The sequence below is a fragment of the Aotus nancymaae genome, unplaced genomic scaffold, assembly GCF_030222135.1.
Source record: "Aotus nancymaae isolate 86718 unplaced genomic scaffold, 86718_ANA_hifiasm-v0.15.2.pri h1tg000018l, whole genome shotgun sequence".
Lineage (NCBI taxonomy): Eukaryota > Metazoa > Chordata > Mammalia > Primates > Aotidae > Aotus > Aotus nancymaae.
In genome coordinates this window covers 3670380-3696398 of record NW_026988430.1, presented here as the reverse complement: position 1 = coordinate 3696398, position 26019 = coordinate 3670380, and positions in this window count along the sequence as shown.

The following is a 26019-nucleotide window of genomic DNA, read 5'->3' as shown; positions in this document are numbered from 1 at the left end:
TTTTTTTCTTTTTTATTTCCTTTCTATTTTTGTTCTTATTATTTCTGCAACAAAAGCCACATTCGATGTATGTTTTAAATTTAAATTAACAGTATTGGTCTAAGAATCTTTTTTTATTCCTTTACAACACTGTTTCTCTCTCTTTCTCTCTCTCTCTCTCTCTCTCTCTCTCTCTTTTTCTGACAGAGTCTTGCTTCGTTGCCCAGGCTGGAAGTGCAGTGACACAATCTTGGTTTACTGCAACCTCCACCTCCCAGGTTTAAGCAATTATCCTGTTTCAGTTCCTAAGTAGCTGAGATTACAGGTATGCGCCACCACGCACCCAGCTAATTTTTGTATTTTTAGTAGAGACGGGGTTTCACCATGTTGGCCAGGCTGTTCTTGAACTCCTGACCTCAAGTGATCTGCCTGCCTCAGCCTCCCAAAGTGCTGGGATTATAGGTGTGAGCCACCGCACCCAGCCCCAACACTGTTTTTATGACCTCCTCCTGCTGCTGCATGTACACCTAGCTCCTAGGTCCTACTGCTGAGTAGCAGCACATGGGATGCACCCCAATATTCTACTAGTGATGGGCACCTAGCATGCCCCAGCTCCTCATTTTTACAACAAAGCTGCAGCAAACATCCTTGTACATGACCCCTTGTGGACTAGAGGACCCTTGGATGTACAGACTCACCCCCAATCCAGGCTGAGATTGCTGGTTTCTCAGTTTTTATTTTATTTCATTTTATTGAGACGAAGTCTTGAACTGTTGCCCGGGCTGGAGTGCAGTGGTGCGATCTCGGCTCACTGCAACCTCCACCTCCCAGGTTCAAGCGATTCTCCTGCCTCAGCCTCCCAAGTAGCTGAGATTACAGGTGCCCACCACCACGTCTGGCTGATTTTTTTGTATTTTTAGTAGAGATGGGGTTTCACTATGTTGGTCAGGCTGGTCTCAATTCTTGACTTCGTGATCCCCCCGCCACAGCCTCCCTAAGTGCTGGGATTACAGGCGTGAGCCACTGAGCCTGGCCTTTGGTTGCTGGGTCTTTATATCCTTGACTTCCCCAATTCAGCCACATTTATTTCTAGAACATCTGCACCAGTTTACATTCCCATGATGAGACAAAAGGATGATCATTTCTGTCATTTTTACCCAGCTATTTTCTAACTCTAATTTTTGCCCCTCTGTAAGGTATAAAATGGTATCTCATTGTTTTAACTTGCATTTCATTGATTACTAGTGAGTTTGAACATCTCTTTTTTATTTTATTTTATTTTTTTATGAGGCAGAGTCTGGCCCTGTTGTCTAGGCGGGAATGCAGTGGCGTGATCTCAGATTACTACAACTTCTGCCTCCCGAGTTCAAGCGATTCTCCTGTCTCAGCCTCTCGAGTAGCTGGGATTACAGGCATGTGCCACCATGCCCGGGAAATTTTCGTATTTTCAGTAGAGACAAACTTTCACCATGTTGGCCAGGCTGGCCTCAAACTCCTGACTTTAGGTGATCCACTGGCCTCAGCCTCCCACTGTGCTGGGATTACAGGTGTGAGCCACCATACCCGGCCTAAACATCTCTTCGTATGCCTGCCGGTCATTTGCATTTCCCAGCCTGGGCATTACCTATTTACAGCCTTTGCCCATTTTTCCAGTAGGTTTCCTATCTTTTTTGTGTTCTTTTATCTTGCACATTTGGGTATCTAATTCCCTTGGAGTCCAGATTCATGTATAGTAGGCTATAGGAATCATAATTTATTTTTCTTCAAGTAGTGAGACAGTTTTACCTTCTACTGAATAATTTGTCCTTTCTATATTGACTTATAGTGTCATTCTCGTATCAAATTTCTATAGATGATTAATGGGTACAAAACGTAGTTAGAAAAATGAGATGTGATAGCACAACAGGGTGAGCATAGTCAATAATAATTTAAATGTACAGTTAAAAATAACTAAAAGAGTATAATTGGATTATTTGTAACACAAAAGATAAATGCTTAAGGAGATGGAGACCCCATTCACCATTTACCATGATGTGATTATTATGCATTCCATGCCTGTATCAAAGTATCTCATGTACCCCATAAATATACACACCCACTGTGTATCCATGAAAAATAAAAATAAAAATAAAATTCCTATAGATGCACATGTCTGTTTCTGAACTTTCTATTCTGGTTCTCTGGTGTATGTATCTGTTCCTGTGGTAACAACATTCTGGTTTTAGGACAATGGCTTCATAGCATATTATAAAATCTGATTGATCTGATTGAGCTAGTCCCCTTCTGCAGCTCTTGGTTTTCAAAATTAATTTAGTTGGTTAGGTGCCGTGGCTCACACCTACAATCCCAGCACTTTGGGAGGCCAAGGCAGTCAGATCACTTGAACTCAGGAGTTTGAGACTAGCATGGCCAACATGATGAAATCCCGTCTCTACAAAAAATACAAAAATTAGCCAGCATGGTGACTCATGCCTTTAATCGCTGCTACTCAGGAGGCAGAGGTTTGAGGATTATTTGAGCCTAGAGGCAGAGGTTGCAGTGAGCAGAGATCGTGCCACTGCACTCCATTCTGGGTGACACAACAAGACCTTGTCTAAAAAAAAAAAGATTAACTTACCCTAATAAGAAAAGTGTGACATTTCTCAACAAATCATGATGACATTTTGGATGGAACTGTATTTAATTTATAGATTAATTTTTGATAATTGACTTTTAAAAGTAATATCAGTACACACATTTAAGAATAAAATAGGGCCAGGCATGGTGGCTTAGGCCTGTAATCCCAGCACTTTGGGAGGCCGAGGTGGTAGATCACTAGGTCAGGAGTTCAAGACCAACCTGGCCAACATGGTGAAATCCCCATCTCTACTAAAACTACAAAAATTAGCTGGGCATGGTGGCAGGCGCCTATAATCCCAGCTACTCAGGAGGCTGAGGCAGAAGAACCTGGGAGGCGGAGGTTGCAGTGAGCCAAGATTGCACCATTGCACTCCAGCCTGGGTGACAGGAGCAGGACTCTGTCTCCAAAAAAAAAAAAAAAAAAAAAGAATAAAATAGAACTATGTGGTTTATAATAAAGCTCAGCAGTTCTCTGTTTCATCTCTCTCTGACCCCAAGCCCTGTTCCCCAAAAGCCACCCCTTGCACCCTCTTAGCTCTTTCTCGTGGTGTTTTTTGTTTTTTGTTTTTTTGAGATGGAGTTTTCCTCTTCTCGCCCAGGCTGGAGTGCAGTGGTACTATCTTGGCTCACTGCAACCTTTGCCTCCTGGATTCAAGTAATTCTCCTGCCCCAGCCTCCCATGTAGCTGGGACTATAGACGTGTGCCACCAGGCCCGGCCAACTTTTGTATGTTTAGTAGAGATGACGTTTCACCGTATTGGTCAGGCTGGTCTTGAACCCCTGACTTCAAGTGATCCACCTGCCTCAGCCTCCCATAGTGCTGGGATTACAGGTGTGAGCCACTGCGCTCAGCCTCTTGTGGTATATCTTCTTATTTCTAAATAAGACATTTACCATCATTTAAAAATGTTCCTATATGGATACAATCTATTACTTACTCTAGAAATAGAATTTTGCTCTAATTTACAATGGACATAGACACACACTCATATACACATCCTTCTTCATTCCTCCCAGTATCATTGTATTACAATTTTAAAAAATTGGCTGGGCGCGGTGGCTCACGCCTGTAATCCCAGCACTTTGGGAGGCCGAGGCTGGCGGATCACGAGGTGAAGAGATCGAGACATCCTGCCAACATGGTGAAACCCTGTCTCTTACTAAAATACAAAAATTAGCTGGGTATGGTGGTGCGCACCTATAATCTCAGTTAGTCTCGAGGCTGAGGCAGGGGAATCACTTGAACCTGGGAGGTGGAGGTTGCAGCGAGCCCAGATCACGCCACTGCACTCCAGCCTGGACAACAGAGGAAGACTCCATCTCAAAAAAAAAAAAAAGGTCAATACTCACTGCTTTCCTTGTTGTAACCATGCAATATCGTTCACAGCTAAGCCATGCAGGGCACCATGATTACACGTCCTTTCTTGTACAACTTTCGATTTTCTCCGACAGTAAAAACAACCTTGCTTTAACTGGGTGTGGTAGCTCACAGCTGTCATCCCAGCACTTTGGGAGTTTGAAATGGGAGGAATGCTTGGGCCAGGAGTTCAACACCAGGTTAGGCAATGTACTGAGACTGTCTCTACAAAAAATGTTTAAAAGTTAACTGGGTGTGGTGGTGCGTGCCTATGATCCAAGCTACTCAAGAGGCTGAGGTGGTAGGATCACTCGAGCTGGGGAGGTCAAGGCTGCAGTGAGCTGTGATTGCACCACTGTACTTCCGCCTGGGTGACAGAGCGAGACCCTGTCTCAAACAAATAACAAAAACAAAACAACTTTGCTTTGCTTGTTGGTTGGCTTGCTTTCTTTTTCTTTTCTTTTCTTTTTTTTTTTGAGACAGAGTCTGTTTATCACCCAGGCTAGAGTGCAATAGCGTGATCTTGGCTCACTGCAACCTCCGCCTCCCAGTTCAAACAATTCTCCCGCCTCAGCCTCCTGAGTAGCTGGGACTACAGGTGCCCACCACCACAGTCTGCTAATATTTGTATGTTTGTTTGTTTGTTTTGTATTTTTAGTAGAGATGGGCCTTCACTATATTAGCCAGGCTGGTCTTGAACTCCTGACCTTGTGATCTGCCCACCTCAGCCTCCCAAAGTGCCGGGACTACAAGCATGAGCCACCACACCCAGCCTGGTTTCTTTTTTGAGATGGAGTCTCACTCTGTTGTCCAGGCTGGAGTGCAAAGGTGCAATCTCTGCTCACTGCAACCTCCGCCTCCCGGGTTCAAGTGATTCTCCTACCTCAGTCTCCTGAGTAGCTGGGGTTACAGGTGTATGCCACCATGCCCAGCTAATTTTTGTATATTTAGTAGAGAGGGGGTTTCATCATGTTGGCCAGGCTGGTCTTGAACTACTGACCTCAGGTGATCCACCGTGTTGGCCTCCCAAAGTGCTGGGTCTACAGGCATGAGCCAGTGCACCCGGCTTGTTGGTTGGTTTTCTACATGCCTATGACCTGTTCAAAGTCTGCACCATAACTAAATCTGGTCTCAAAATAGACAGACACACAGCGGGAAAGCTATTTTGCTGATGTTGCCCCTGAAGCTTTCCATCCTCCTGGTCCAATATAGATGAACTATTTTCAAAAAGTGCTGAAGACCCTCCTTGGTCTCTATCAATGTTAGAGTCCTTATGTTATGGGCCCATGCTGATCTCATTGTGATACACATCATCCTGCTAGGGCTTACTGAGAAATTTACTTGCACGGGAGATCAATTTTTTGAGATCATGCATGTCCAAATACACTTGGATTGTGGTTTTACGAGGCTTTGAAGTTGAAAATAAATTTTTCCTCAGAATTTTGAAGGCATCTTTCCATTGTCTTCTAGCTGCTAATATTTATGATGAGAAATCCAGCGTCATTCTGATTCCTGGAGTGCAGTGTTGTGATCATGGATGGCCTCAAGTGATCTGTTCACCTCGGCCTCCCAAAGCGCTGAGATTACACGCGTAAGCCACTGTGCCCTGCCTACTTATTTATTTCTAAGAGTGAGGCATAGAGAAGGTAAATGAAAATTTTGCATGTGTGAGGCTTGTCTCCTGGTGATGACAAAACCAAGCCTCTCCCAGGCCGGGTGAGAGACCCAGCCATTCGGTTGCATGACACACAAATAGCAGCATCTTAGAACTCTACTCTCATGTGGTCAATTTCTTTCTTTTCTTTCTTTCTCTCTCTTTCTTTCTTCTTTCACTCCCTCCCTCCTTCCTTTCCTTCCTTCCCTCCCTCCCTCCTTCCTTTCTTTTCTTTCTTTTCTTTTCTTTCTTTCTTTCTTTCTTTCTTTCTTTCTTTCTTTCTTTCTTTCTTTCTTTCTTTCTTTCTTTCCTCTTTTTCTTCCCTTCCTTCCTTCCTTCCTTCCTTCCTTCTTTCTCTTTCTTTCTCTTTTTCTTTCTTTCTTTCCTTTTTCGAAGTCTCACCCTCTCACCCAACCTGGAGTGCAGTGGGTTGATCTCAGCTCACTGCAACCTCTGCCTCCTGGGTTCAAGCGATTCTCCTGCCTCAGCCTCCCAAGTAGCTGGGATTATAGCCACATGCCACCATGCCCAGCTAATTTTGTTTTTTGTTTTGTTTTCTTTTCTTTTGTTTGAGACAGATTACTGGGCTTGTTGCCCAAGCTGGAGTGCAATGGCACAATCTCGCCTCACCGCAACTTCTGCCTCCCTGGTTCAAGTGATTTTCCTGCCTCAGCCTCCCTAGTAGCTGGGATTACAGGCATGCGCCACCACACCCAGCTAATTTTGTATTTTTAGTAGAGATGGGGTTTCTCCATGTTGGTCAGGCTGGTCTCAAACTCTTGACCTCAGGTGATCCACCCGCCTCAGTCTCCCAAAGTGCTGGGATTACAGGCGTAAGCCACTGTGCCCAGCCTTGTTTTGTATTTTTAGTAGAGTTGGGGTTTCACCATGTTGGCCAGGCTGGTCTCAAACTCCTGACCTCAGGTGATCCACCTGCCTCAGCCTCTCAAAGTGCTGGGATTACAGGCATGAGTCACCGCACCCAGCCAGGAACTGCTTCTTTTACAAACTGTCAGTTAATGCTCATGTTCAGCACTAACCTCCACTGCACTTTGAGTCATTCACTGCTTCCAATTCCTGAATTTTTCCACATTCATCCTGCTGCTTTTTTGCTTCTTGCAGTCTTATCTCTCCACAGGACCTAGCAGAAAAGAGAAAGCCGAAACCTGAATCAATGATCACTAATCCTTCCCATCTTCCAAAATGGGGTCAACATCATTCATATGTTTTCTCTGCAACTGTTCTCCGTGTTGGTCATGCTGGTCTCGGACTCCCAACCTCAGGTGATACACTCGCCTCAGCCTCCCAAAGTGCTGAGATTACAGGCGTGAACCACTGCACCCAGCCCTGGCCATCATGATGCAATGGAAAAACATTTGATCAACGTTTATAACCTTTTGTTCTTGTCAGTGAGAATGCTCTTATTGAAAGTAAGAGAAAACCCAAACAAGGTGGCTTGCATACTAAACATAACATAGTAACTTCCATAACCAAAAGTCCATAGGTAATGCAGCTTCAGGAGTAGTTCAATAAAGCCAGGCCCAGTACAGTGGCTCACACCTGTAATCCCAGCACTTTGGGAGGCCAAGGCAGGCAGATCATCTGAGGTTGGGAGTTCGAGACCAGCCTGACTAATATGGTGGAACCCCGTCTCTACTAAAAATACAAACAATTAGCTGGGCATAGTGGCAGTGCCTGTAATCCCAGCTACTTGGGAGGTTGAGACAGGATAATTGCTTGAACCCGGGAGGATAGAGATTGCAGTGAGTGAGCTAAGATCATGCCACTGCACTCCAGCCCGGGCAATGGAGTGAGATTCCGTCTCAAAAATAAATAAATAAATAAAATAATAATAATAATAAATAGCAGTGTGGTCTCACTATTTTGCCTAGGCTGGTCTCAAATTCCTTGGCTCCAGTAATCCTGCCTAGGCTTCCCAAAGTGCTGGGATTACAGGTGTAAGCCACCGTGCCCAGCCCTACCCAAACTATATGACTAACCCCAGAGAGGGTAGAATGTAAGCTGGAAAGATAATTATAATGTCAACTACTCTTTGATCCAAATGTTTCATTTCTAAGAATTTTTTCTACAGAAAATACCTACTTGCTGCTACAAGAAGAAAGTGAAAGAGGCTGGGCGCAGAGGCTGACGCCTGTAATCACAACACTTTGGGAGACCAAGGTGGGTCTCAAGGTCAGGAGTTCGAGACCAGCCTGACCAACATGGTGAAACCCCGTCTCTACTTAAAATATAAAAATTAGCCAGGTGTGGTGGTGGGCGCCTGTAATCCCAATACTCGAGAGGCTGAGGCAGGAGAAACACTTGAACCCAGGAGGCAGAGGTTGCAGTGAGCTGAGATTGCAATACTGCATTCCAGCCTGGGCGACAGAGTGAGACTCCATCTCAAAAAATAAAAATTAAAAAAAGAAAGTGAAATAAAGTCTGGACAGGCAAAATCAAGAGCTAGCCACTAAAGGTAAGGTAGGAAGAGACAACAAATGAAGGAATGATCACTTATAAAGTACCTTCCATATCAATTATTGATCACTGCCTTACAAATTATGGCTAGACTTAATGGCTTGCTCATGAATCTGGAATCTGGATTCAGCAATTTAGACTGGAGTCACCTGAGTGGTCTTTCCTGGAGTCATTCATGTGTCTGTAGTCATCTAGGGTCTTGAGTGGGGCTGGATGGCCTAAGATCACCTCACTCACATGTCTGGTAATTGGCCGGTTGGACATAGTCAGGTTGCTGCCTGGGCTCAGCCCTGCTGCAAAAGGCCTCTCTATTAGGCCAGCTCAAGCTTGCTCACACTGCAGTCTCAGGGTTACAGCCACGGTCAAAAAGGAGTAATTCCTTTAGTGCAAGCTGTTTTCAAGCCTCTGCTTGCATCACATTTGCAATGTCCCAGTGGCCAAGCCCAGATTCAAGGGGTGGAGGAATAATCCCCACCCTTTGATGTAGCAAAGTCACATAGCAAAGGGGATTTGCATAAAGGGATGGGAAAAACGATTGTAGCCACCTTCGTAAACAACTGATTATTCCTACCACCTACTCAACATATATTTTAATTAGTAAATATCATGTGCCATGTGCTAGACCCAAGGTATGAAGGGAAAACAGGCACCTTGTCTGTCCTCAAGAATGTCTGATCTAGTGAAGAACAAAGACAACTAAATAGCATCGCAGTGCCACTCAATCTGTACTCCAGGGAAGTTTAGGGAACATTATGCAGGTAGGTAGAAGGCATGTGATTCACACTGGGTGAGGGACTGAGCAAAGGCTGCCAAGAAGAAGGGATGGCTGAAGAAGGTCCTGAGACCAAAGGGACAAAATAGAGAGGGAGGAGAAGCAGCAGGGAACACTAAGACATAGAATTAGCAGCTTCAATCAGCCTTTACCCCTTCAACCATCCTCCTTTCACACTGTAAGTATAGAATCAGAAAATCAAGGTAGTGTTCTGAAGTCAAGCGGAATGAAGGAAATACCCCAAGACCAGTTTTCACCAAGCTTCCAGGCTCTCAGAGTCTCATTAGATTTTATTCTTCTGGTCAGGCATGGTGACTTATGCCTGTAATCCCAGTGCCTTGGGAGGGCGAGGCTGGCAGATCACTTGAGGTCAGGAGTTTGAGATCAGCCTGACCAAGATGGCAAGACCCATCTCTACTAAAAATACAAAAATTAGCCAGGCATGATGGCACACACCTGTAGTCCCAGCTACTCAGAGACTGAAGCAGGAGAATCGCTTGAACTCAGGAGGCGGTGGTTGCAGTGAGACGAGATTGCACCAATGCACTCGAGTTATCCTGGGTGACAGAGCGAGACTCTGTCTCAAAAAAAAAAAAAAGGCTGGTGCGGTGGCTCACGCCTGTAATCCCAGCACTTTGGGAGGCCGAGACATGCGGATCATGAGGTCAGGAGATCGAGACCATCCTGGCCAACGTGGTGAAACCACATCTCTACTAAAAATACAAAAATTAGTTGGGCATGATGGTGCACGCCTGTAATCCTCAGGAAGCTGAGGCAGGAGAATTGCTTGAACGTGGGAGTCAGAGGCTGCAGTGAGCCGAGATCATACCACTGCACTCCAGCCTGGCAACAGTGCGAAACTCTGTCTAAAAAAAAAAAAATTACATTCTCCATAAAAGATCCTAAGTAGAGCCGAGGCATTTGCTCATGTTTGTAGTGCCAGCCACTTGGGAGGCTGAGGGAAGAGTATTGCTTGAGGCTAGAAGTTTGAGACCAGCCTAGCCCACATAGTGAGACCCATCTCTACAGAAAATACAAATATTAGCCAGATGTAGTTGCGCATATGTATAGTTTTAGCTGCTTGAGAGGCTGAAGCCAGGGAAAAACTTGAGCCTAGGCGTTTGAGACTGAAGTGAGCTCTGATGGCACCACTGTACTCCAGACTAGGTGGCAGAATAAAACCCTGACTCAAAAAAAGAAAAGATCCTTTGTAAAAGTGCATTTCCTAGAGGGAGGTTGTACACAGCATGGCTTTGGGTCTGGAGCACTCTTCTCCATTCATTCTCAGAGACACAAGCTGTTATGTTTCTAGAAAAAGATGAACATCACCAGCACAGCCAAAATGCCCTGAAACAGTGGTCCCCAATCTTTTCAGCACCAGCGACTGGTTTCATAGAAGACAATTTTTCCATGGATTGAGGGTGGAGGCGCTGGTTTTGGGATGCAACTGTTCCACCTCAGATCATCAGGCCTTAGATTTTCATAAGGAGTGTGCAACCTAGATCCCTTGCATGAGCAGTTCACAATTGGGTCCATGCTCCTATGGAATTTTTTTCTTTTTTTGAGATGGAGTCTTGCTTTGTAGCCCAGGCTGGAGTGCACTGGTGCAATCTCAGCTCACTACAACCTCTGCCTCCCAGGTTCAAGCAATTCTTCTGCCTCAGCCTCCCAAGTAGCTGGGATTATAGGCGCCTGCCAGCATGCCTGGCTAATTTTTATATTTTTGGTAAAGACAGGGTTTCCACCATTGCACTTCAGCCTAGGGGGGAAAGAGTGAGACTTCATCTCAAAAAAAAAGTTTGGAAGGAAGAATATGTATCTAACCGCTATCTATGTTCACCTCTGGTCTGGTCACTGAAGTTTAAGGACAATGAGAACCTTCGTGATTTCCTTTATTTACTTCTATGCTGTTTTAGTATTTTTTAATCAGCAGATATTATTGTTATAAGCTAACAACTTTGAAAATAGAGCAAAAGGTCTAAACATTTCCATCAGATAATACTACTATGACTACTACAAATACTACTATGATTACTGTGACTACAACTCAGTGAATACTTGGTACGTGCTAATCATTTTATTATTTTATTTTATTTTATTTTTTGTTTTTTAGAGACAGAGTCTCTCTCTGTCGCCCAGCCTGGAGTGCAGTGGCGTGATCACAGCTCATCGTAACCTCCACCTCCTGGGTTCAAGCAATTCTCCTGCCTCAGCCTCCCAAGTAGCTGGGACTACAGGTGTGTGCCACTATACCCAGCTAATTTTTGTATTTTTAGTAGAGATGGGATTTCACCATGTTGGCCAGGATGGTCTCTCTTGACCTCGTGATCCACATGCCTCGGCCTCCCACAGTGCTGGGATTACAGGAGTGAACCACTGCGCCCAGGCTTGAGAGTCTCTTCATAATCTTTTAACAAAATACCACTATTGGGAAGGGAAAAAGGCAAACATTACCAGCACGTCTGAGAGTGAGGCCCAAAGCTGCAGGAAGAATTTCTTCAAAGCCTCATCGTTTACTCTTAGACTTCAGCATAGGTTGTTTATTGTCCCATAATACATGCACATTGGTTTTAAAATAAAATAACATAAATTATTTCCCATCAAGTCAAATGAATGCCCCATGTTTATCCTGAGGCTACACATGTCCCAGACATACCTCTGTGTACATCCAGGAAACTGCCTCAGGTTGAGAAACACAGACTCGACCAGTTCTCCATTGTTTTTGGCAATGGTAGATCAGTGAAGTCAGACTGTTTTCCTAAGATCCTTGGTCAGACCTCAGTTAACTCTACTCCGGTTCCAGTTCTGAGGTTGATTCTTCCTCTTAAGTAAAGCACACCAAATGACCTATCCAGTGACAGCTGGGAGGTCCACAGACCTGCTGACCTGGGTGTGACATTCCTCAGGCTGGTCCCAGCTGTCTCTGAACTGACTTGGTCAGCTCTTCATCATAGCCCACAGCCACTTTCAAGGAATTCACAAACAATGACTGCTGCAATTAGATAGTTCAGTCCAACATTCAGTAGTTAAATAATTAGTAAGTGCAAAAGTTTATCCATAAAAAAGTTTGTGAGGCTGTTTTGTTTTTGTTTTTGAGACCAAGTTTCATTCTTGTTGCCCAGCTGGAGTGCAATGGCGCGATCTCGGCTCACCACAACCTCCACCTCCCAGGTTCAAGCAATTCTCCTGCCTCAGCTTCCCAGGTAGCTGGGATTACAGGCATGCCCCACCATGCCTGGCTAATTTTGCTTTTTTTTTTTTTTTTTAGTAGAGGCTAATTTTGTAATTTTTTTTTTTAGCAGAGAAAGGGTTTCTCCATGTTGGTCAGGCTGGTCTTGAACTCCTGACCTCAGGTGGTCTGCCTGCCTCGGCCTCCCAAAGTGCTGGGATTACAGGCATGAGCCACCACACCTGGCCTGTTTTTGCTTTTTTGAGATAGTTTCTGGCCCTGTTGTCCAGGCTAGAGTGCAGTGGCATGGTCACGGCTCACTGCAGCCTCCACCTCCCAGGCTCAGGTGATCCTTCCGTGATCCTCCCACCATGGCCTCCCAAGCAGCTAGGACTATAGTCATCCAGCTAATTTGTGTTTTTTTGTAGAGATAAGGTTTTGCCATGTTGCCCACTCCAACTCCTGGGTTCAAGTGATCTGCCTGTCTTGGCCTCCCAAAGTGCTGGGATTACAAGGATGAGCCATGGCACTCAGCCTCACACAAAGTTTGGAAATGGTGGTGATGGTTGCACAACATTTTGAATGTACTTTAAGTTGTTGAATTTTCCCAGCACTTTGGGAGGTCGAGGCGGGCACATCATGAGGTCAAGAGTTTGAGACTAGCCTGACCAACATGGTGAAACCCTGTCTCTACTAAAAATACAAAAACTAGCCAGGCATGGTGGTTTGAGCCTGTAATCCCAGCTACTCAGGAGGCTGCAGCAGGAGAATTGCTTGAACCCAGGAGGTGGAGGGTGCAGCGATCTGAGATCCTGCCACTGCACTCCAGCCTGGGTGACTGAGCGAGACTCCATCTCAAAAAAAAAAAAAAGGTCACTGAATTGTACACTTTAAAATAATTAAAATGGCAAATGTTATACATATTTTTACCACATTTTATTTGTTTACTTATTTATTTTTGAGACAGAGTTTTCTTCTTGTCGCCCAGGCTGGAGTGCAATGACGTTATCTTGGGTCACTGAAACCTCTGCCTTCCAGGTTCAAGCAATTTTCCTGCCTCAGCCTCCTGAGTAGCTGAGACTACAGGCACCTGCCACCACACCCAGCTAATTTTTGTATTTTTTTATTTTGAGACAGTCTTGCTCTGTAGACCAGGCTGGAGTGCAATGGGACAATCTCAGCTCACTGTAACCTCCGCCTCCCGGGTTCAAGCGATTCTCCTGCCTTAGCTTTTTGAGTAGCTGGGATTATAGGTGCTGCCACTACGCCCAGCTAATTTTTTGTATTTTTAGTAGAGATGAGAGATGAGGTTTCACTATGTTGGCTAGGCTGGTCTCGAACTCCTGACATCGTGATCTGCGCCCCCCTCCCCCGGCCTCCCAAAGTGCTAGGATTACAGGCGTGAGCCACCGCACCTGACCTAATTTTTGTATTTTTAGTAGATGGGGTTTTGCCATGATGGCCGGGCTGGTCTTGAATCCCGGACCTCAGGTGATCCACCTGCCTTGGCCTCCCAAAGTGTTGGGATTACAGGTGTGAGCCACTGTGCCCAGCCCTATTTCACCACACTTTAAAAAACAGTTTTATAAAAAGTTCATTCACAGATAAACAACATTTGGTCCCAGCTTCTAAGATATTCTGGAGATGAGAGATGGCAGCTGCCTTCCAGGTAGATGGAGCTACGAGTCGGGAGAGGAAATCTAGCCCTCTCATCTCCTATCTAAAACCCCTTCAGTGGCTTCCCGTTACTCTTGGGATCTTTGCCAGAAGCCTTGACAGGCTTATAATGCCCTGTGTAGTCACCATTCCAACCTTATTTTGTGCCAACTCTCTACTTGTTTTTTCTGTCCCAGCCACCCTGGTCTTCCTTCCCTTCCTTGGAACACATCAAGCTCCTTTCCACTTCAGGACTTCCACACCGGATTTCCCTTTGCTTGAAAACCTCTTCCACCTCACTCTGTTGCCAGCTCAACCCAGTATCATTTCCTCACAGCAGCCCTTCTCATATGGGTCAAGTTCCATGTTATATTTGCTATAGAACTACATCTTCCTGTTAGAGTGGCAAATCACGGAAACCTCCAAGTAACAGGGCTACTCAGAATGAAACCTCATTTCTTTTGCATTTAGAAGTCCCGGGTGCTGGCCATGGTGGTGACTGCCTACACTCCCGGCTACTCGGGAGGCTGAGGTGGGAGCATCAGTTGCGTCCAGTTCTGGGCTGTAGTGCATTGTGCCAATCAGGCGTCCACATTAAGTTCCGTATCAATATGTGACCTCCAAGGAGTGGGGGACCACCACCTTGCCTAAGGAGGGATGAACAAGCCCAGGTCAGAAATGGAGCAGGTCAAAACTCCTGTGCTGATCAATAGTGGGATCACACCTGTTAATGCACGCCAGCCTGGGGAACAGTGAGACCTCATCTTAAAAAAAAAAAAAAAAAAAAAAAAAGTCCTGGGCTTCATAGTGCTTGAGATTCAGGCTGCTGCTGCTTTCTCCTCCTTTCTTTTCTTTCTTCCTTCCTTTCTCTTTCTTTTTTCTTTCTTCTTTCTCTTTTCCTCCTCCTCCTTCTTTTTCTTCCTCCTCCTCCTCCTCTTCTGCTTCTCCCCTTCCTCCTCCTCCTCTTCCTCCTCTTCTTCTTCCTTCTCTTTTGAGACAGGGTCTTGCTCTGCTGCCCAGACTGGAGTGCAGTGGTGCAATCATAGCTCACTGCACTCCAGCCTGGACAAACAGAGCTGCAGCAGCTCAAGGGATCCTTCCACCTCAGCCTTCCAACTAGCTAGGATTGCAGGTACACACCTCTATGCTCCACTATTTTTTAAATTTTTAGTAGAGAAGGGGGGTCTCTGTTGGTCAGGCTGGTCTTGAAGTCCTGACCTCAAGTGATCTGTCTGCCTCAGCCTCCGAAACTGCTGGAATTATAGGCATAAGCCACTGTGCCTGGCCAAAATTTTTTTCTTTAATAAAATCATGTAAGAACAGAGTTTTTTTAAAAAGTCCAATAGAAGAAAAAGGCTTAATGGAAAGACAGCCATCTTCTGCTTCCCAACTCCCTACCAAGTCCTGCTTCTCAGATCCAACCACTTTGAACTCCTTTTTAGCTACTTTTTTTCTGGTATCTATCTCCATATAGCCAATGACAAGCTTATATCAGTATTTCTTTTTTTCTTTTCTTTTTTTTTTTTTTTTTTGTGAGATGGTGTCTCTCCCTGTTGCCCAGGCTGGAGTGCAATGGTGCAGTCTCAGCTCACTACAACCTCTGCCTCCCAGGTTCAAGTGACTCTCCTGCCTCAGCCTCCTGAGTAGCTGGAATCACAGGTGTGTGCCACCATGCCCGGCTAATTTTTTGTATATTTAGTAGAGATGGGGTTTCACCATGTTGGTCAGGCTGTTCTCGATCTCCTGACCTCATGATCCACCCGCGTCAGCCTCCCTAAGTGCTGGAATTACAGGCGTGAGCCACTGTGCCAGGCTATATCAGCATTTCTTAAAATTTCAGTTGCAGATATTACCCGTGGGCTTCCTATTATGAACTTGGAGGATTTAACTGTCTTCACCTCTTCCCCTACCTTCTCTTAAATGTCTTTTAACACAATTTTGGCTACAGCCATGTTTAGCGTCTTCTTTATAATGACCATGGATAACTATGTAGATATCAGTGACAAGTACATCTATTTCCCTTTTGTTTTCCCTGGAGTGAGCATCTTCTTTTTCACATGTGCTCAGCTTTGTTGCAATCTGTGAGTCTTCCCACACTCTCCAAAGACTCTGTAAACCCATCTTAATCCAATTTTCCGCACAGTCAAACTTGCTGGCTAATCCCTCGGTTCTGTGCTGTCCTCATGGACCCCCCCTGCAGCCCCTCACCCACCTGGACAGGCTGCCCTCCTGGCCACTGCAAGGAGCCCCCTCTGAGACTTTCCTTTGCTGTCCTCCTGGGAATGCCAAACAGAATTTTTTCATAACTATCTTTAACTTTCAAAAGGCCTACCTGCTCATTGTAGAAAAACTAAAAAGGCACAAGAAAGAAAAATAAAGGTGATATATAATTTTTCTACCCAAACATAACCATTGACATTTTGGTAGATATTGTTCTGGTCTTTTTCTACACATCAGTATACATCAAAGAAGGTAGAGAGTGCGGGAGGCGGGGGATGCTATTTTGAAAATGAAGCTCAGGGGTACTGCATTCCTGCCCCTGGTAGAGCAGCAGGAAGATTCTGCTGTGAAGGAAAATAGCCTGTTAGGTGCCATCCGTTGATGAATAGCAAAAGTGCCGCCTGCCCCAGAACATGGTTAGAGAAGACAAGGAGAAAAAAATGTTTTTGAAAAAACAGAGCAATCAAATGCTTTGCCAGGAGGAAGTGGTAGGAATTAAGATGTTGAAGACCCACGGCATGCGAGGGAAGAAGTGCATAGAGTCACGCAGTCCACTACGGTAGTCATTAGCCTCATGAAGCTATTTATTTATTTGTTTTTATTTATTTATTTTTGAGATGGAGTCTCACTCTGTTGCCCAGGCTGCAGTGCAGTGGCATGATTTCGGCTCACTGCAACCTTTGCCTACCAGGTTCAAGTGATTCTCCTCCCTCAGCCTCCCAAGTTGCTGGGATTACAGATGCCTGCCACCGCACCCGGTGAATTTTTGTATTTTTAGTAGAGATGGGTTTCACCACATTGGCCAGGCTGGTCTCAAACTCCTGAGCTTGTGATCTGTCCACCTTGGCCTCCCAAAGTACAGGGATTACAGGTGTGAGCCATCATGCCAGGCCTATTTTTTTAAGACAGAGTCTCACTCTGTCAACCAAGCTGAAGTGCAGTGGCGTGATCTTGGCTCACTATAGCCTCTGCCTCCTGGGTTCAAGCAATTCTCCTGTCTCAGCCTCCAGAGTAGCTGGGATTACAGGCACGCACCACCACACCCAGCTAATTTTTTAATTTTTAGTAGAAACAGGGTTTCACCGTGTTGGCCAGGCTGGTCTCAAACTCCTGACCTCAAGTGATCCACCTTGAGGTGGAAATATCTTCATTTGACATAGCAGGCACGTGAAAAAATAAATAGGCCTGGCATAGTGGCTCAGCCTGTAATCCTAGTACGTTGGGAGGTGAAGTAGGAGGATCGGTTGAGGCCAAGAGTTCGAGACCAGCTTGGGCAACATGGTGAAACCCCATTTTTATTCAAAAAAATTTAAAAATAAAACATTTAGCCAGGTGTGGTGTTGTGTGCCTGTAGTCCCAGCTACCTGGGAGGCTGAGGTGAGAGGATTGCTTGAGCCCAAGACGAGGCTGCAGTGAGTGAGCAACACCTGGGCCCTGAAATCTGAGTGGCAGAGCAAGACACTGTTGCAAATAACTAAATAAGAAGTATCTTCAGGCAAGAGAATGGAAGGTGATTATTTTGGACAGTGATATCCAATGTTCAATTCTGAGCTGTATTGCACACTGTAGTATGTTGTGGTTCTGTACCTAAAATCTTCAGAAAAAGCCAGGTGCCGTGGCTCACGCATGCCTGTAATCCCAGCACACTGGGAGGTCAAGGTGGGCGAATTACTTGAAGTCAGGAGTTCGAGATCAACCTGGTCAACATGGTGAAACCCCATCTGTACTAAAAGTAAAAAAATTTGCAGGGTGTGGTGGTGCGCACTATAATCCCAGCTACTCTGGAGGCTGAGGCAGGAGAATCACTTGAACCTGGAAGGTGGAGGTTGCAGTGAGCCAAGATTGTGCCACTGCACTCCAGCCTGGGCAACAGAGTGAGACTCTGTCTCAAAAAACAAAACAAAACAAAACCCAAAAAACTGCAGTAAAGTCTGCTGCACACACGGTTTGAGAGAAGGGTATAGTATTTGGGGGAAATGGAGGAATGAGTTGGTACATCGTGGAACAGTATGGTGGGGAAAGTGGAATAGAACCTCCCAGCATTCAACAATGATTTAGCTCCTTGAAAGATCTTAAGAGCTTTTTTTTTTCCTTTGTAGAGACAAGGTCTTGCTCTGTCACTCAGGCTGGAGTGCAGTGGTGCCATCACAGCTCACTGGAGCCTTGACCTCCCTAGCTCAAGTGATCCTCTCACCTCAGCCTCCTAAGTAGCTAAGACTACAGGTGTGTGCCACCACTCCCAGCTAATTAAAAAAAAATTTTTTTTTAGAGATGGGGTCTCATTGTGCTGCCCAGGCTGGTCTCCAACTCCTAGGCTAAAGTGATCCTCCCACCTCAGCCTCCCTAAGTGTTGAGATTACAGGCATCAGCCACTGTGCCTGGTCTAGGCACACATAATCTATGCCACTCAAAGATGACCAAGTCCCTGGAAGGGCAGGAGGAGCAGACTCAGGTTTGCTTTCAGAAATGACTCCCAGAACACTCCCAATGGAGTCATCATCTCTGTCACCCTCAGGAATGCTGAGTTGTAAGACATATTGTTCTAGTAACAATCCAGGTACCAGGAATCTGGGACCAAGAGGCTGCTGCCACCAGCCCCACCTAGACACTAGAATGTGGGATTCTGCCACTGCTACCTCCACAGTTTTCTCTCAATATCCCTCAACCTCGAGACTTGATGTGGGCATCGCATGGCCTTCTTGCCAAAAGCAAACGGCTAAGAGCAACAAGAACACAGCATGACCTCCACTTCCTCTTTTCTTTTCTTTTTTTTTCAGATGGAGTCTCTCACTGTCACCCAGGTTGGAGTGCCGTGGTATGATCTTGGCTCACAGCAACCCCCGCCTCCTGGGTTCAAGTGATTCTCCTGCCTCAGCCTCCAGAGTAGCTGGGATTACAGGTGTCCGCCGCCATGCCCAGCTAATTTTTGTGTTTTTAGTAGAGATGGGGTTTCACCATTGGTCAGATGGCCTTGAACTCCTGACCTCAGGTGATCCACCCACCTCAGCCTCCCATGCTGGGATTACAGGCGTGAGCCACCACACCTGACCCACTTCTACTTTTCAAATCTTGAAGAAATGCATCTATTAGTAAGTAGCAACCTAGAACCCAAGTTGCACCCAGAATCCGAGCTGCATGCAATTTGGGAAGTGCAGCTTTCTCCTTCCAGCCTCCATAGCACAGGAAGGCCAGCTAGAATAGCTGCTGAGGCTCACCCTATGCTATCCAGCAGAGGCTGGTCACCTCTAGGAAATCTCATGGTCTCTGTTATGCGCACAACTATTTTTGCCCTTCCTGTTCTCCATGGCCCTTTCTTCTAATAATAGAAGATCTTCCTGTGAGGAACCATCTATCCTGCTTGCAATGCATATGGCTGGGTGTGGCCTACCCCAGGCCCTAGTCCCGGGGAAGGCATAGGTACCTACCCTGGGTAACGAGTATACTCCATCTCCTGCCTGTCATCCCAGCACTTTGGGAGGCTGAGGTGGGTGGAATACTTGAGGTCAGGAGTTCAAGACCAGCCTGCCCAATATGATGAAACCCTGTCTCTACTAAAATACAAAAATTAGCTGGGCATGGTGGCAGGTGCCTGTAATCCCAGCTACTCAGGAGGCTGACGCAGGAGAATCGCTTGAACCCAGGAGGCGGAGGCAGGGTGTACACACGTGGTAGCAGGTACTCAGGAGGCTGAGGCAGGAGGATGGCTTGAGCCCAGGAGTTTAAGTTACCATGAGCTATGGTTGCAGCACTGTACTCCAGCATGGGTGACAGAATGAGACACTGTCTCTAAAAAATAAAAATAAAATAAAATCAGGAGTGTCTTCTTTGTAGACAGTTTGAAATTCTGAAAGATAGCTGTTGAATGATTGGCTCATCTGGATCACTGAGCCCGGACAATTGCCAAATTTTAGAGAAGAAAATGACAATGAATCATAGTATTCTGCCCCTGGCTTCTAGGTTGGTAAATATCCCAGCAGTCCAAGATCAATGGCTGTCCCTGCTCTTCTTGGCTGTCCCCAGGGATATGAGAATACGTGTCCCTTCACATATTCTCTAGGGAATTACACACCAAGCAAAAGCAGGAGAGGGAGTATACTGATTTCTTTACTTAGTTTTGAGACAGTCTCACTCTGTCGCTCAAGCTGGAGTGCGGTGGCACAATCTCAGTTCACTGCAACCTCCGCCTCCCAGGTTCAAGTGATTATCATGTCTTAGCCTTCTGAGTAGCTGGGATTACAGGTGGGTGCCACCATGCCTGGCTAATTTGTCTGTGTTTTTTTGTTTGTTTGTTTTTGAGATGGAGTCTCGCTCTGTGGCCCAGGCTAGAGTGCAGCGTCATGATCCTGGTTTACTGCAACCTCTGCCTCCCAGGTTCAAGCAATTCTCCTGCCTCAGAGACAAGGTTTCACCATATTGGCCAGGTTGGTCTCGAACTCCTGACTTTGTTATCCAACCGCCTCAGCCTCCCAAAGTGCTGGGATTACAGGTGTGAGCCACCACGCCCAGCCTAGACCACAGTCTCAATATTTTATTTCGAAAACATGGTCCACATGACACCATCAGCCTCAAACGCAGCCTAACTTCCCCCGCAACACACACACACTTATTCTAGCTGTCTTTCACTTTCATTCTTCCTAGCTGAGCTCTTTATTCCTCAGCCCCATCATCCCCAGGAGCTGGGCCACTCACTTTTCCAGGAATTGAACACATGTACACTCAATGAACAGAAAGAAGAGAGGCAGAGAAGAGCTACCTGCTTCGAAAGTTCCTGATGACTGTGTACGTGGAGACGCAAGCCTGCCTTCCACGGTTCAGTCCTATCTGGCTGAGGCCTAGCTGTTCTATAGTAGAAACAGCTGTGAAAAAAAACAGACGTCTGGTCCCAATCCTGAAGAGCCAAGTGACCCTGGGTAATCTCTCTGGGGCCCCTGTTTCTCCTTTGTAAACTAAATGCATGGGACTCATTTATTTTCTAGTTTTTGTTTGTTTGTTTTTTGAGGCGGAGTTTGCTCTGTTGTCCAGGCTGGAGTGCAATGGTGTGATCTCTTCTCACCGAAACCTCCGCCTCCTAGGTTCAAGTGATTCTCCTGCCTCAGCCTCCCAAGTAGTAGCTGGGATTACAGGCATGTGCTACCATGCCCCACTAACTTTGTATTTTTAGTAGAGACAGGGTTTCATTGTGTTGGTCAGGCTGGTCTCAAAATCACGACCTCAGGTGATCCACCTGCCTCAGCCTCCCAAAGTGCTGGGATTACAGGTGTGAGCCACTGTGCCCGGCTATTTTCTAGTTTTGATGGCTACAGTCATATATTTCGTCACTAGTGATTTGGAGGTAAGATGATAGTTGGCTTTAGAAACACTCGATTTGTAAAGAAGATAAATAGCATTTTATTAAAGCAAAAGCCCAAGCTGGGAGTCAGGAAACCTGGGCTCCGATAATTGCTGCATCATAACCTGAGTATCAGTGAGCGAGTCATTTGGCCTCTGCATTATCAACCATGGGAGTTGGGATAGATGGTTTTTATTTAAACTCCAGCCGCATAGAGCAGGGACAGATGATTTTTTTTTTTTTTTTTTTTTTTTGAGACAGAGTCCACCTCTGTCACTCAGGCTGGAATGCAGTGGCATGATCTCGACTCACCTGCAACCTCTACCTCCTAGGTTCAAGTGATTTTTGTGCCTGTCTCAGGAGTAGCTGCGATTACGGGCATGCGCCATTATGCCTGGTTAATTTTTGTAATTTTAGTAGAGAGTAGGTTTCACCATGTTGGCCAGGCTGGTCTCGAACTCCTGGCCTCAAATAATCCACCTGCCTCGGCCTCCCAAAGTGCTGATTATAGGCGTGAGCCACTGCGCCATGCAGGACAGATGATCTGTAATGGCCTTTCCAGCTCTGAGACCCTGTGTGAGCCCATGATCCAAAGTCACCAAGAAGGTGTCAGCTCTAATGTTTTTATGGGGGAATAAATCAGAAGGGAAGGTGAATGCTCTCAGTTCATGAAGGGGCTGTTCCTGAGATCTCTGGGCGCTTCTTGTATTCATAGGAGCCTTCCTGGCCGTTTGTTCCCATCTTACTCTTAAACTTAAGGCTTCAGAGCACGAACTGGCGCATGTGAGACCTGAAGCCAGCCTCATGAGCAGGACTTTGAGTTCTGCTGAGTCCTGCCACGGCTAGAGTCCAAGGGTTGAAGACCAGCCTTTCCCAGCCACTGATGAGGGCCTTTTACCAGCCCAGCCCAAGTGACTACTTGGCAGTGGACTTTGTGTGATCTATTGTTAGGTGCCCCAGCAGTGCCACTATGGCTGACACTCTCATCCACACTAGGCTCCACACCCCCCAGGGCCTGTGACCTCTTAGTCTTTCTGTAGTGAAGGCCAGTCAAGGGCAACTCTCCTAGAGGATTTTCCAGGGTGAGCCACTTGAGAGAGGTGTCATGAGGGCAAGCCTCACTTTTTTTTTTTTTTTTTTTTGAGATGGAGTCTTGCTCTGTTGCCCAGGCTGGAGTGCAGTGGCGTGATCTCGGATCACTGCAACCTTCACCTCCTGGGTTCAAGCGATTCTCCTGCCTCAGCCTCCCAAGTAGCTGGGACTACACAGGCTAATTTTTGTATTTTGTAGAGACAGGGTTTCACCATATTGGCCAGGCTGGTCTCAAACTCCTGACCTTGTGATCTGCCCACCTCGGCCTCCCAAAGTGCTAGGATTATAGGCGTGAGCTACTGCATCCGGCCCATATATGCTTTTTTCAAACTTGTTCTTTCTACCGAGGACTATATCAGGAATATTATTGCTTCTCAATCAATACTCATTCTTGTCAAAATTTTTTTATTTTTATTTTTTTTTGAAACAGAGTGTCATTCTCTCACCCAGGCTAGAGTGCAGTGGGGTGATCTCGGCTCACTGCAGTCTCCTGAGTTCAATTGATTCTCCTACTTCAGCCTCCCAAGTAGCTGGGATTATAGTCATGCACTACCACACCCGGCTAATTTTTTGTATTTTAAATAGAGACGGGGTTTCACCATGTTTCCCAGGCTGGTCTCGAACTCCTGATCTGCCTGCCTCGACCTCCGAAAGTACTGGGATGACAGGCATGTTCCACTGTGCCTGGCCTTGTCATAATTTTTAATGACTGTATGATATTTGATCATGTGGGTGTACTATTTTTAGCAATCTTCTGTTGCTAGATATTTAAATCATGTCTATTTTCAACTATTAGAAACATGCTTCTTTGAACCTCCTGGCATATATATCTTTGCACATCTGTCCAATTATTGCCTTCAGATAAATTCCCAGAAGTAGAGGTGCTAGATCAAATGTTTTTATGCATATTGACATATTGACCAATTTTCCTACAGAAAGATTGTACCAATTTATTCTTTACCACTATGCCTCATGCCTGATCACCTTTAAGTTAACAGCTTTGGTACTTTTTGTATTAAGATCATGGCTGGCAGGGCGAAGTGGCTCATGCCTGTAATCCCAGCATTTTGGGAGGCTGAAGCGGGAGAATTGCTTGAAGCCAGCAGTTGGAGACAAGTCTGGCTGACATCTTGAGATCTTGTATTTACAAAAAACTTAAAAATGAGCTTGGCGTGGTGGCATGTGTCTGTAGCCCCAGTTACTCAGGAGGCTGAGGTGGGAGAATTGCTTGTGCCCAGGAGTTCCAGACTGCAGTAAGCTATGATAGCACCACTGGACTCCAGCCCCTAGGGGACAGAGCTAGAGAGATCCTGTCTCTAAAACATGGAAGAAGTATGATAGCCAGAAACAAACAAATGAACAAACTATGCTGTACCTTTTTTTTAACATCATAATTGCGTAAGTTTTATCCTTTGGCACAGCAATTCTACTTATGGGAAAAATTTTAAAGAATCCAGATTACATACACATGAAGAGTTTATGGTGATGCTCACTGCAAATTGTAATCATTCTTTATGTGATTACACACATATAAAGAGTTTATACTGGAGTGGTGGCTTACGCCTGTAATCCCAGCATTTTGGGGATTAAAGTTGAGGCAGGTAGATCACTTGAGGTTAGTAGTTCGAGATCAACCTTAACCAACACGGTGAAACCACGTCTCTACTAAAAATAATACAAAATTAGCTGGACATGTTGGCTTATGACTGTAATCCCAGCTACTTGGGGAGGCTGAGGCAGGAGGATCACTTGACCCAGGAGGTGGAGGTTGCAGTGAGTGGAGATCACATCACCGCACTCCAGCCTGGCAACAAAGGAGAAACTCCGTCTCAGAAAAAAAAAAATAAAACAAAACAGTTTATGCTGATAGAACTGGTGGATTTTTTCTGGCTGTGTGAGCAAGCCAATTGCTTTGGACAGTCATCACTCTATCCCTGTGGACTGGAAAGGGCACACTTACTTGTCTGCATCTGTGCCCACTTTCTTACTGAGGGAGGAGGGGCAGGTGATCACCTGCAGCTCCTTGGACAGCACTGTTGTTCAGGCACCCACAGTCTGCACCCTTCTTTTTCACAGGGTGAATCACCTGCCTATGCTGCTCTCTTTACCATCAGACTCCCCAACCTCACCTTACCTTCCTCCGTGACATCAGGCCTTGGCTCATACACAGCTGTCTGCTCCACCCTGTCTGTCCAAGGTCACTGGTGACAGGCGCCCAGATATTTTTACAGCATTATTTATGAGGCAGGATAATAATTTAAGATGATAACCATTTTATTCTTTCCTTTTCTCAAAACCCCTTTTAATTCAAGTCCACCATCCCTCCTAGGATAGAACCAGAGGAAAAAGTCAACAACATCTTGGCTTTTAAACTCACAAGCTGTGCATTCAAGGGTGAGACCAGAAGATTCAGGAAGAGGCATGATAGCCAGAAACAATTCTCCCCACCTCTACTCCAGATAAAATTTTATTTAAGAGGGAAGACAGGTGGGGCATTGGAAGAGGAAGCAAAAGAGCAGGAACTGTGCACCCAGGCTCATCTGAAGTTCAATAAACCCCTTTTAATTAGATATCGAAAAGATCTTGATTCCTGGGCAAGGCCCAGGAGGGCAGCAAGTCCCAAAGGCAAATCTCCTGCCACTATGGCATGGACACTGTGGAGTAGAAATAGTAGCTTGGCATGTCTAGGCTTGAGATCAGAAACAGATTATTGGCTGGGCATGGTGGCTCATGCCTGTAATCCCAGCACCTTGGGAGCCCAAGATGGGTGGATCACAAGGTCAGGAGTTCAAGACCAGCCTGGCCAACATGACGAAACCCTGTCCCTACTAAAAATACAAAAATTGGCTGGGTGTGGTGGCAGGCACCTGTAATCCCAACTACTCGGGAGGCTGAGGCAGGAGAATCTCCTGAACCCAGGAGGCGGAAGTTGCAGTGAGCCAAGATCATGTCACGGCACTCCAGCCTGGGCAACAGAGGGAGACTCTGTCTCAAAACAAAACAAAAACAGAAACAAAAAGAAACAGATTCTCCCAGCCTCTACACTCTACTCCTGTGGTGAGCGGGGAGTCTCATGGCTGTGATAAGAGGATGCCACATGGACGGATGAGGATGTGACTATACAGTAGGTTATCCACATGCAGGGCAGACCTCTCCTGCCTCCCACTCACACATTGCCTCAATGCTGCCTTCCTGCCCTCTTCCACCCCAGGTTGAGACAGACAGGGATGGCTCACCTGGTACACCTGGAAGAGGAGACGAACAGGAGATGAACAGGAACCGGAACAGGAGACAACCATGGAACGAAGCAGGCCAAGATCAAGAAGCATGTCCCTCTCCAGTTGCTCTTTGGTGATATTTACATAACTCCCTCAGCAACAGAGAGGTGAAGAGTTGAGAACAGCAGAGTCTGATTAAGACAGTTTACCTGGGCTGAGTACAGTGGCTCATGCCTATAATTCTAGCACTTTGGGAGGCTGAGGCAGGCAGATCACCTGAGGTTAGGAGTTCAAGACCAGCCTGGCCAACATGGTGAAACCCCATCTCTACTAAAAATACAAAATTAGCTGGATGTGGTGGCGGGCACCTGTAATCTCAACTACTTGGGAGGCTGAGGCAGGAGAATTGCTTGAACCTGGGAGGCAGACGTTGCAGTGAGTCAAGATCATGCCACTGCACTCTAGCCTGGGTGATA